Here is a 13,088-nt window from a genome sequence, read left to right on the forward strand (position 1 = left end):
AAAACCGGCAGATCACAGGGAGATTTAGCAAAGAGGATTCTTTCGAGGCATCACTTGGACATCTCAGAAGCCCAGCCAGTAGTGGACAGAATGAATAAACGGCCTGAACACAAAAGAGGGAAAACAGTTCAATACAAGATGCCCCACTTTAGTGCCTACAGGCCCAAAAAGCACAGCTATACTTTCTGAGGAATAAGGAGCCTGGAAGGTTCAGGGATGAAACGACTTAGAACTGTGTTTCTCAAAGGGAGAGTTTTGCCAATCAGTAAATATTTGACAATGTCTGTAGACGTTTTCATTTGTCATTATGGGGGCAGGGGACAAGGCTGCTGTGCTACTGGTATTTAGTGGGTGGAGGTCAGGGATGCTACTCAACATGTCAAATGCACATGACAGCCCGCTACAGCCAAGAATTATCCAGCCCAAAATGTCAGTAGTGCCTTGACACCCCTGCCTTAGACTGCTAATAATAAAAGCTGAAATATTTTTAGCTCTTACTATTTGCCAGACGAGAAATGATTTACATGCTTCTTCTCACTGAATTCTAATAACTCTATGGAGACAGGTGCTACTATTGTCCCCATCTTGTAGATGAGGAAACCGAAGCACAGAGAAATTAAGAAACTTGTCCAGAGTTGCATAGTTTGGAGAGCAATTGCTGAGATTCAAACTGAGGCAGTCTGACTCTAGAGCTGCACCCGAAACCTCTCACCTCATTCGCGTACCTCCCTCGGGTTACTCCAGATGCAGGGGCCAGGCTGGAGGGGGAAAGGCAGGGAAGCTGGCTTGGAGGCTTCCATTGTTATCCCTTTGAGCCATGAGGCGGCCTGGACTAAGGAAGTAGCAGAGGGCTGGACGGGGCTTTACTTACAGGCCCATAACATGAGTTGGTACAAAGTATAAAGACAGCAACATCACTCCTGTAATTCACGTTACAGATGGAGGGCAAGCTGTTATCCGGTCTGTGGATGTTTTACAAACTCCCTGGGCATAGAAATGACATCTCAGACCACACAGATCCTCTTCAACTGCAAATGATTGATTCAGCTCATTCTCTACCCAAACCCACATAGTTAGGCAGAGCTACAAACCCCAGCTCAGGTGTTTCATTCTGATGCTTGCAAGAGAAAGAAAAAAATCACTGGCAGCGTGAAAGAACAAACACATCCTATCTCAGGTGTCACACCAGTAGCATGTTCTCCCTGAGGCTGGGGGCAGGAGTAATGACTCATAGCTAAGCTGGACTGCCAGCTAGGGAGCCCACAGTGCCCCTGGGTACACACTCCTGCTTTCAAGGCCACAGAGCCAAGGCCGGGGAAAGACCCCCAGGGCTGAAGGTTCCCCTGGCTCCATCACTTCATTTCTGAGACAAGCAAGGGCCCCTGCATTGCAGGATACAGGTAGATCCCCTTCCAGACGCCCTCAGGATCCCTTCTCTTCCTGGCAGGCCTGGAGGTGGGCCCTACCTCTCTCAGAGAGTGAGGTATGGACTTCCACAAAATCTGCCCCTCACATAAATCAAACATCACTTCTTAGACAGAAACTGCTACTGGGGATGAAACTGCTTCAAGAAGGAAAGGTGGAAAAGAAAACAAACATATTTTTGTATCCCTATACACCAGACCCTCTGCTAGGTACTTCCATATCTGTGGTCATCTTCCATGTTTAAGGATAGAAAAAAGTGAGGCTAAGATGATTTTAAAAACCTCACCAGGGTACACCGTTAATCAGCCGCCCTCTCCCCTCCCTGCCAAGGGGGAGGTTCCAGGGAAGGCTGAGTTCTTGATAATTCAGGGCCTTCATCCCACTCTCCAGGTCAAGTAGCCCAGACAGCCTTCCCCAGGCCTTGGCAGGGCCTCCCATCAGCCTGGGCTGGGGCTGGGGCACCACCTCTAACCCTGTCCCGAACCAGCTTGGGCTGGCTGAAGCACAGGGGCTCGCTTGGCCCTGGAGAACTGTCCTGAATTCATCCCTCAGAACCAGCAGCAGAACCACCAGGGTCATTTCCACCAGATTGTTCACACTGAGTCCCTGGAGCTCCTAGAAGGGATTCTGGGGCTCCTGAGGGGAGTCATGTCTGAGAGGACCAGGGCTGGTGGCTGGGGTTCTAGGGTCCTCTCCCAACTCAATCAAGGATGATCTTCTTTTCTCTTTCTTATATTTAGCTTTCACATAATATTTTGTTCAAATAAAAGATTACAAAGAATTTACCAAAAAGTGTGACAACCACTGCCCTAAAACATGAGGTACCTGTCCAGGAAGGGCCATTAAGGCTTAGTTACCATGCGTTAGCTTATACTCCACCAATCAGAGTTCGTAAACACTTGATGAGCAGCTTTAGCTTCCTGTCTCCAACTTCCACTGCCTTACAGTCTTTAATGACCAATTTACATATTTTTCAATCATTCAATCTCCTCTTCTATCCAGACTTCCATAACTACCTAACCTTTATGGAAATTCTGGAGCCATTCCCAAGCTGAGCAGAGATGAGATGAAAGAATTATGGGATGGGCAGAGGGAGAGGGGTGGAGGGCCTCCCGGCAAATCAGGAATGTGGAGCAAAATGGGGCTGGTTAAATTACTTAATAATATAAATATTTCAAGGCACAACCGAGGTACCAGTTTCCTTTCAAACAACGGGCATGTGGATTTTGAGCAGCTTTATTTCCTCCATTAAGTGATGTTTCCTTGGCAATAATGCCAGCATATAGATTGGGGCCTTTGAAGAGTGAGGCACCTTAGAGATAGAGACACAGTCTAGGGGTTGAAAATGACACATAATGGGTGGTTACAAAGTGTCAGAATGGAGGGAGGTCGGCAAAGATCACTGAAGGGGAGGGCCAACCTGTGGGCTGGACCACTGCATTAGAGTGGGCTTTCTGGAGGAGGGGATGTGTGTTGGACCTTGGAAGAGAAGAAAGATCGACAGGCAAATGAAATGGAGAGAGGAACCAAAAGGACACAGTCCTAAATGCAATCAGGATAAGGCAGTGGTCTCCAGCTTGGCTTCATGTTACAATCGTCTGAAAAGCCTTAAACCCATCAATCACAATCTTAGGGGGTGGGACCTAGTCATAGGCAGGTGATTCCAATGTGCGGCCAAGCTTGGAAACCAGCTGTATGAAGGAGACTGCGCAGCCTCAGGAGGAAATGGAGAGGCCGTACCAACAACCTCCTGGATTCCAAGCCTCCTCCTTATTGTGGCGGGCCAGCTGGATCCCTATATGCAAGGGCATTGTTCTTATGTATTTGATGAGGGTAGCCAAGAGCTTGGGAAGCACCAATATTTAGGCCAATGGCTCTCAGATATGGGCCCAGAGTCATGTGGGAACTTGGTGGAAATGCACACTTTTGTACTCAATCCCAGACCGACTGATTCAGGAACTCTGAATCAGGAATCTGTGTTTTAACAAGCCCTCCAGGTAAGTCTGATGGAGGTGAACATTTGAGAACCATCAGTCTAGGAGACAGGTAGCCTGCTGGGATAGAGAGAACATGGGCTTCCAGGTCAGGTGGGTCTTCACTTTTACTTCCTGGCTGGGAAGCCACTCTGAGCCTCAGTTTCCTGACCTGTAAAATGCAGTTGTGAGGCTTGACATTTATTATTTATTTTTATTTTTTATTTTTCTTAGGCAAGGCAACCATTGGTTGACCTCACATATTGCAAAGATCTTGTCGGCTTACAATCCCTCATTTTTTATATTTTACGCCTAAGCACCTGGTCTTCCTAGGTGGTCTCCCATCCAAGTACTAACCAGGCCTGACCCTGCTTAGCTTCCAAAATCAGATGGGATCGGGCTCGTTCAGGGTGGCATGGCCATAGATTGAGGTTTGAAATATGGATAGCCCCTGGTTGGCTCACAGGGACTGTGGGGCAAGAACAGGCAGACAGGGACAGAAGTATCTTTGGGATAGAAGGAGAAAACCCAGTAAGGACTGCTCGTCCAGCTGCCCTGTCTCAACTACCCTCATATCTGTGGCCCTGCCCCATGTCTGACTGGCCAGAAGGCCTGTGGGTCGGGACTCATGGAAACAGCGAGCAGGCTGTGGGTGTGGTGGGAGAGAAGAACCTTGCTTTATTAAATTTCATTGTAAAGTGGTGGTAGTGACACTCATAATATGTGCTAGAAATGGGCTCTTTGTTCTCTTTACCAAAAACGAGCTACTACCAGCCGCTCTGCAGAGAGGGAGGGCTGATTTGAGGGTTTGGCTACTGCTCATTAACCCCTTGACACAAAGGTTAGTCATCATGCTGAGGGCTGCAGGGCATTGATGCTAAATCAGGAACGAATGGGAGTCATTTCCAAAATGATCTTATTTTCACTAACCACAGAACCAGGTAGCTATTGGGAACAGACACATTGATAAACATCCTGCTTGCTGCAACTGTGAAGGAGCAGAAATGTGGAAAGCTAGGTCTCTAGCTCAGGGCTCCACCTTGTGAGCCTGTTTCCCTGGTGGAGGAGGAACAGATGAGGCTAAGCACATGAATCTCCTAGGTTTGGAGGGAGAGGTTTATAACTGGCACTCAAGCCATGGTCAGTAGTTGATCCAATTTAATTCAGCATATGCTCCTCTGAGCTGGGCATTGGGCGCAGACAGGAGCCAGACACACCCTCCTTTGAGGAACTCTCGGCCTGATGGGGAGATGGCCATGCTGGAAGGTGAAGGGAACAGCCTCATGGCCAGGCTTAGAGCAGATTATGGGGGGTGGGGGGTGGGGAGTGGGAAGAAGATAAGGCTGGAAAAGCAGCTTGGGGGCTGAAGAGTTTGGACAGCACCCTTTTGGTTTCAGTTCAACTGTCCTTCTATTTATTAGCACATCTGAGGGGTTCTCAAAGTCTTTGGAGTGAGAAACATTCAAGGGGTGTAGAAAGAGAGCCTGACCTAGAGGTGACTCAGATCACTTCTGCAGGTCTGCCTGGGAGAGTTCAGTTGCGGGCCTGCAGGGTGGCAGAAGAAAAGGCAGAGCTTTGAACCAAAGGGCCAAAACTGGGCAGCCTGGAAGGAGCTGCCTGATGCTCTCGCTGGGCTAGGGAAGTCTGACTTCCTTTCATAGCTGTCTAGGTGCCCACAGCACAGGTGTCAGCCATTTTCCTGTTGCCGACTATGGAGCTGTTTGCAGCCTACTCCCCTGCCTTGCTGTGTCTTCTCTACCTGTGTCATTCTGAGTTCCTGGTATCCCCTGGGACCAGTGTTTCCCTGTGAACTTCTCTGCCCAGGAGAGAGCCAGGTGACAGGGGTCACCCTGGACTTCCCACATGGAAATCGAGGGTTGAGCAGAATTACCCAGTGAGAGAACAGAGACAAACAGGAAAAGATGGCTCCAGGATTCTTGATGCTTAAGAGTTTTATTTGCTTTCTTGTAACAGCATCTTGTCTCACTTTGGCCATAAGGGTAGACATGTTTTACAGGCTGGCCTAGGGGTTAGTTCCAGGATAAGCATATGACCTAGTCTGGCCCAATGAAAGTCTTTCCTTTCAAATGTGGTCACTTCAGGCAGAAATACACTGACAAAGGAGAGATCACAAACGAAGTCCAATCGCCCTGTGGGCCAGGGCAGTGGGTCAGAAAAGAACTAGGTCTGTCATGAGGAAGAAGGATGTGTACAGGATGTGCGCTGCTGTCAGAACAAGGTGAAAGGGTGCAGAACCAGGGATTAGGGCAGGAAGCCGTGAAGGAGCAGAAGGAGGTGTCACTGCAGGTCTAATAATGATCCATCTCCTGAGAGAATGGCCCCTAATAAGTCTGTATTCTGTGACTCTACCTGCCCATTGGTGAGAGTGGAGCTGTTAAAGGGCCAAGATGGCTCTCTCCCCCCATTAGTTTAAAACATGAAATGAAGAGACACCGAGATGAGGCTAAGATGAGGCTTAGTCCTGTAGTCAGGACATGTTTAGCTGGAGAAGATCCATGTACTTTTACTGATGAGGCTGATGGAGCTGCTCCTGTTCCCGACTTCCCCAGTCAACCCTCCCTTTGAGTCTGTAAAAAGAATCACCCCAGGTTTTCTCTAATATCATCTGCTCTTTGTTTTTAGCTTAAACTATCCAAATTTGTTTTAGTTCTTCTTGGGTGTAGATAACAACCTCCTTTCTTGAAATGAATAAATACAGTTTGGTCATTGATCAGGAAGTTCTTTATCTTCAAGGAACCTTAAATGTCCGCTGTCTGGCTATTGGGTCCCATTTGGGCCCCTATTTTGGAAGGTACTGCTCAAAGCCCTTTATAGCTATGTCTGCTTGTCTGTCACAAGCTGTGTCTATTGACAAACAGCTAAGGTGGAACATATCAAGTACACTGAGGAAAATGTGCCCTGACAATCCTCTTTTCCAAAACACAACAGTCTTCCAACTGCATTAACTTGTGACAGGTTCCTTAACTACTGTAACAGGTTGATTCACAACTCTGTTCTATGAGGCCTGTTATACATCTCCTCGTCTTTAGTGTCCGACTTGGCCACATGTCTTTAACGAGTAAAATGTGAGTGGGAGAGACATGTGTCATTTCCACTTAGAAGCTTTAAGAGCAATCATATGATCTACCACATCCTGTTATGCTTTCTGCCACTGGACTGGTAGTGTCCAGATGGGGGTTTCTTCTTTGGCCTTTGAAACAGGTGAGATGACATAACGCTAAAGCTTAACCATAATGACCATAAAGCATGAGCAAGAAACAAGGATTTCTTATTTTAAGCCACTGTGCTTTAGGGATCTCAGCCTAAGCTGAATGATAAAGACATTGATACTAGATCGGGTAGTGTCAAACCTAAAAATATGGGACACTGACTCTGGGGCCAGAAAGTGTTCAGTGAGGAACCATCTCTGGAAGCTAAAAAGATGGTGACCTTATTTTATGCAATAAAGAAACATTTGGCAAATGTGTTGCTTGCAATAACTTAGTAAACTGATACCATGGCAAATGAGCTTGTCGCTTTGTTACTACTGGCTGGTTTTGATAAGGCACTGCAAAAGAAAGATAAGGTCAGAAGAGACTAGGATGTGTAGCATGACTGAGAAATGTTTGTCATTGTAAACCACTCGGATTTTGAGGTCATCTGTTACTGGAGCACAAGGGAGCCTGCACTGACTGACACACCGTTTTGCTATGCTCCCTCACCAAATAATCACGCAAAAACAGAATCACAAAGTGTGACGCTTGGCTCTTAAGGAAATGTACAAGGGACTTGAAAAACATACGCTAAAGGAACTAACTAGTCAGGGTAGCGTCAAAGGGGGTCAGTTCAAGAAACACTGACTCTGGATCCAAACTGCCTCAGTCAAGTTCCCCCGCTCATTGTTCATTCGTTGTATGATTATAAACAGTTTAATTGGCCATTCATGCTCTCAATTTACTCCTCTGTCAAAGCAGGAAATAACAGTACCAGCAGCGTGGGGTTGTTGGGAAATTATATGGACTTAGTGCTGGTTAGCATTAGTTATCAGTAATGCTCTTTTAACGCTGGTTACTTGCTACTAGGTTCTAAGTTCCCTGAGGGCAGAGACCATGCTTGTCTTGCTCACAATTATATCCCTACTATCTAACCCACTGCTTGACAGATAACATATACTCAAAACATATTTGTTGATTAAATAAATGTGTTAACAAACTATTCTAGGGACAGTGATCTTGAGTTCAGAAACCATTGAAACGCCCTCCCTTGTACCTGCTGTATATCTTTTACTCTAAAACTCCTCTAAGCTTCTCTCTGCCCAAGTGTGAACCAATATCTTTGACACCAACCTCCTCCACAAAACTCTGTGGGTTAAGAGCCTGGATGGAACAGGATCCTCTCTGCAGTGCTCTCAATATTTATCCCCAGGACACAGTCCATGCCAGGTCTAACCCTTACCTGGTTCCCATGAGCAATGAGGGGGCTCAGTCCCCTGTGGCACATCATGACTGTTATCCTACACTGAATTAAGAAGAGCTTAAAATAGTCCCAGGAAGAGGGTGTGTGTGTGTGTGTGTGTGTGTGTGTGTGTGTGTGTGTGTGTTTAACAGAGACTTTAACATATGACCAATGGGGACTGGACTCACCAGATAGTTTGGTGATCAGAAAGACAGAGGTGATAAAACCTACAGGTTAAGATCCAGCAGGGAGAAGTTAGCCCAGAAAAATGGTCTTCATGTGGATGAAATATTTGTGTCTGATTTCAATTTGTAAATATGAATCTATTTTGTTTGTTCCAAAACCATCTCCATCTCCATTTCCCTCTTACCTAGGAAGAATATAACCTGCTTTACTGGAGAAAAAAGGTCCAGCTCATGTTTTTGCTGGATGTTACAGACCTCAGATAGCAATGCCAGATGGATTGCACTGTGACAAAGGAAGCATTAGAAAATTATGGCCATTCTTTTTTAGAGATTCCTTTCCTTGCCATACCACAAGATAGGTGCTCAACACATATTTTTGAGTGAAAAATTGAATGAATGAATAAATGAAACACGAAGTGAACATGACAGGTGTTATGATAGGTTATAAAAACTGCCACAGATTTTCCCCATCCTTGAATGCTAACCACTTCGCAGTGTAACATCGTAGCTCCTCCTTTCAAAGATGGAGTCTATTTCTTTACCCTTTGAGTCTGCGCTTGGCCATATGAATTACTTTGGCCGGTGAGAAAATTTCCATAGCTAACTGACACAAGCGGAGACCTGAAAAGCACTCATGCAGTAAGCACTTGCCCTTTTGCTGCTCTAGGGAACCCTGGGCACCACCATCACGTGAAGTGGCCTGAGCTAGCCTGCTGGATGATGAAACACACGTGCTCCAGAAGCTCCCTCACAGCAGCCGGCAGTCGGCCAACCTCCAGAAGCCAACTCAACAAGCTTACCAGCAGTTGGCCACGGATGCCTGAATGAGCCCAGCTGAGACTCGCAGGAGAAAAGGACAGCCCAACACAGCACAGCACAGCCCAGATTACCTACCCTCAGAATCTGAAGCTAAATAGTATGTCTTAAGTCACTAAATATTGGGATAGTTTGGGATGTAGCAAGAGTGTACTTATGCAGGTAGCTCATTTCACAGGTGTGTTTGTAAAATATACGGCACAGAGTATAGGCACTTGGCATATCGCTGTTCCTTTCTTCCCCTCCTGATTAAAGAAAATAACTAATGATAATAATGATAATATTTCCCATTTTCTGAGCTAAGTGTTTTACGAATACGCTCATTTAATCCTCAAAATAATCCTGGACAAGTGGGTAGTCTTATCTCCATTTTTAAGTGAGAAAACAGAATTATACAGAGGTAAACGAATGGGTAGCAAGTGGCAGACCTGGGAACCGAATTCGGGTCATCCAGCTCTCGACCGGTACAATACACTCTTCTTACTAAAGAAAGAGAGGAAGGTTCGATTCCACCCCTTCCATGCGCGCCCCCATTCCTGAAGCTCTCCTCTGCTCTGCTTTTACTCCACACATCCTGTGCTTCCTTTAAAGTCCGGGTATAGCTCCTCCTCCAGGAAGTCTTCCCTGACCTCGCAAGGTCACCATGACCAAGTCTTTCTTTTTTTTTCCTTGGCAGCTGGGACTCTGATCCCTTCCTTTGGCAGAGTGGAGTCTCCACAAAGCCCTTCTAATCCCAAACTGAATGCAATATGATGTGTTTGGGATGCAGTTCAGTTGTCGTTATGACAAAGTGAACTTTGAAAGTGGTCGCTTTGTCCTGAGCACAAAAGTTGGGAACCAAGGTGACTGCAGTGGATGCAGAACAAGGAGATGTGGTTCCCCCGACCTGATTCTGCCATCCTATTCCCCCCATCCACTCAGTTCCCATGGGGCTGAAGTGTGTTATAGAATTTAATTTTTGTTGTCTTTATGAGGCTTTCTGGTCTTCTTTAAACTTCTGGTTGACCTTCCCTTGTTTGTCTTCCTAACTCTTCCTTTGACTCTTCTGAAATTGCCTATCAAACTCTCAGTATCTTTGAAGGACAGACCTTTCCAATCAGGGACTTTTCCTGTACCTACCAACATGGCTCTTCCTGGAGGACACTGCCATTCTTGCATCCTGTTGAATCTCCTGATTCTGCCATCAGGGATACAAACCGAGCTGAGTGCTTCCTCTCCTTGCAGCACCCACATTTTCATCTCCTCCTGGCCTCTCCACATCCTTAGAGAGAGCTGCACCCAAATTCCTTCAACCATCCCTTTGCCAGCACTTTCAAGTCTGTAATTCCTGATTCCTTCTTCCTTGACGCCCTTTAAATCTCACCTCCATTGCCTCATTTACCTTCTTCACGTGGGTCCCCTGGATGTCCAAGAAAACTCACAGAACTGGGCAAGTTAGACCAACCCTAAACTTCTGGTCATCAACTTCAACCAGGCCCCTCCACACTACCCAGTATTCCTTCTCTAGGTGCTTGCTCAGCCTCCAAGTCACTTCTCCTCAGCAGGGTTTCCAAAGCTTCTCTACTCTCTAACAAGCTTCACTTGCAAGACAGTCTGCAACCTGTTCCTCCTGAACGCCCTCCTTCCCGCCCTTGGCCCTCAGAGGCAGAAGTTCCTCTCCTGTGGTCCAGGACCAACGTCCCTGGCCTTGGATCTCATCCTCTCTGTCTTTATCCTGTCCCTACCCCTAGAATGTTGCTTCATTCTCTCCATATATATGACCTCTTTCTCTACCGACTTCTTTATCTCAGCCTCAAACATGCTCCCTTATTACTTTCCTTAAAAAGCAAATGATAATATACACTTTCTCTCAACGCCACTAATAGGTGGCCCTTCACAGCGAACTCTAGGGGAAGGAGAATCTAAGCTCACCGACTCCACCTCCTCACCCACCTCTCTGGATGGAGGTGCTCTCACTACCACGTCCCCCAGACGTTCCGCGATCGCCACGTGCATCGTGGGGGATGAACCGTGCTCATGGCATCGACTGTCCTCTTCTTCCAGGTTTAGGTGCCAGGGCAAAACTGCCACCCAAGAACCTCCCCAAGAGAGACTGAGAAGGCTCAGTCCATTTTGTGACCATCACTTAAAAGGCTTTAATTTTCCGTGAATTTAATCATTCCTTTATTCAACACACATTTAATTTATTTAAGCACCTATTATGCCTCAGGCAAATATGACTGAGTGACTTCTAAACAGCCTAGAATATTCTGAGGAGCTAAAGATACTGCAGAGACGTAAATGTGTTCTACAAGAATTAATACCAGCAAGTCCTTTTTGCTGCAGAAAAAAATGTTATAAAATTTTCTTTTTAAGCGTGTCCTTCACCCGAGCCAACCTTCCCTCCCACACGTGTTCCTGCATTTAATAGTGTATTTCTGAGCAAGAAAAAAATAAAGCTGTTCTGGTGATTGATTTAGAGGGCCCAGCTCCGCTAAAATTTCCAGTATATTAACAAAGTGTTAACCTCAAGGACTCCACTTAAAGCTCTGTGCTGGCAGGACTAATGTGCAGCAAGAAAGAGATTCAGTAAAAGCAGTTGGGACAAAGGCAGTGTGATGACAATGGATTTAGTTGGGAAAATCAGATATAATAATCCATTTATGCCCGTGAGGTATTCGGAACACATCCACTTAGGAACTTTCTTGAAATAAACAAGTATATCCTTAAGCTTCCCTGATATAAACACCATTTAGACATGCTCACTCAATGCCATCAGCCATTCCCAAATCCCAGAGCCCATTTCTTATGCTCTTCCTTTGTCGTATTCTCAGCTAGGGGATACCACCTCCTCCAGGGCACTGTTGGAAATACATGTTTGGATCCCACAATGACACTACTGCTGGTCACGGTCAAGGAATGCTGAACATCCCACACTGAGTACAACAGTCCCACACTATGAAGAACTGCCCTACCCAAAACGACCCTGACGCCCTGCTAAAAAACAGTAGCGAAGGAGCAGCAAGGGATGTAGTCTACTTCTTGAGGGCCTGTACTTTGAGCAAAGGGCAGCTGAGCACTCACATGGTCTATGAGACCTCTCCACTTCCAGCTCCAAATGGATGAAAGAGGAAGTGCCTTGTGTGGGAGGAGGGGCACGGTACCTTTGCTCTTCAGGAGCCATCTCTCCTCGGATGAAATGCGTGCAACTTATGCTCTGTCTCTGCCTTGTTGCTCTTATCTTGGGCTTTCCTGGATGCAGTTCTTGAAGACCTCCTTGGGTGGGGAAGTGAGTTATGGAAAGCTATAGGGGGAATGTCAGTCAATGCAGCCTTGCCAGTAGAATCCTTGGGGTCTAGGGAGCATCTCTTGCCTGGGAGTTGAGACAAATGGAAAGGCAGGCCGGCTTATGTGTGCCTGAAAGCCTTGGTGGCAGGAGAGGCCTTGATGGAAAGAGGTGTCCCCCATTCCTGTCCAACCTGTGCCAATAGCAACTGGTCCTCATCAAGAAAAATGACCAGGATCTGCCTTCCATTCCAGTGGGGGAGGGCACATCTCTCAAGCTCCCGTCCCTGGGTCTCCATGAAAAGATACTGAGTCTAAAAGAAGAGACATAGATCTTGCCAGATCTTGTCTTGAATAATAATAACTAACACAACTAATAAAAATGAGAGCAACTGCAATATATCAGTTGAAGACTTATCGTGTGCCAGGCATAGTACTGAGCTCCCTGTGTTTCTCCATTTAATCGTCACGAAATCTCTATCGAGTGGTTTTAACTTCATTTTACAGAAGGAGAATCAGGCGTCAGGTTAAAGCTGGCAGGTGGCAAAGCCGGTGTGCCTGAGCAAGCTGCTATGAGGTTTTTGTTAAGAAGACTACCTTCATTTAGGCAGAAACTCACCAACTTTACGAACAGATCCATTTACTAACCAGGGGTGCATGAGTGCCTATTCCCAGCCACGTAGCATGCCAGAAACAGGGGATATACTGGAGAACAAAGTGCCTGCTCTCAAGGAACTTAAGATTTAGTGGTGGAGGGAGACCATAAACAAGTAAATGAATCCACGTATAATCGGCAACTGTGATTATAATTACGTTTATACATATAATGCAGGAGCTGTGATACAGGAATCAGACAGATGCAGAGATCTGAGAATCATAAGTGACCACCTTAGATAGGGTGGTTAGGCAAGAAGTGGCCTTAGGCTGAGACCTGACAGATAACAAGTGGGGGGCGGGGAGGGGGTGGAGT

The 13,088-nt window shown here is 46.4% G+C and overlaps 1 protein-coding gene and 1 pseudogene across 2 annotated transcripts in view; both read right to left on the reverse strand.

The window, feature by feature from the left end:
- GALNT18 (polypeptide N-acetylgalactosaminyltransferase 18) overlaps positions 1–13,088 on the reverse strand; it is a 308,997-nt gene that overhangs the window by 15,739 nt on the left and 280,170 nt on the right. The window lies entirely within an intron of this gene.
- On the reverse strand, positions 3,708–3,825 carry LOC118603532 (annotated as a pseudogene).

Source organism: Rousettus aegyptiacus, unplaced genomic scaffold (assembly GCF_014176215.1).
Source record: "Rousettus aegyptiacus isolate mRouAeg1 unplaced genomic scaffold, mRouAeg1.p scaffold_m13_p_5, whole genome shotgun sequence".
Lineage (NCBI taxonomy): Eukaryota > Metazoa > Chordata > Mammalia > Chiroptera > Pteropodidae > Rousettus > Rousettus aegyptiacus.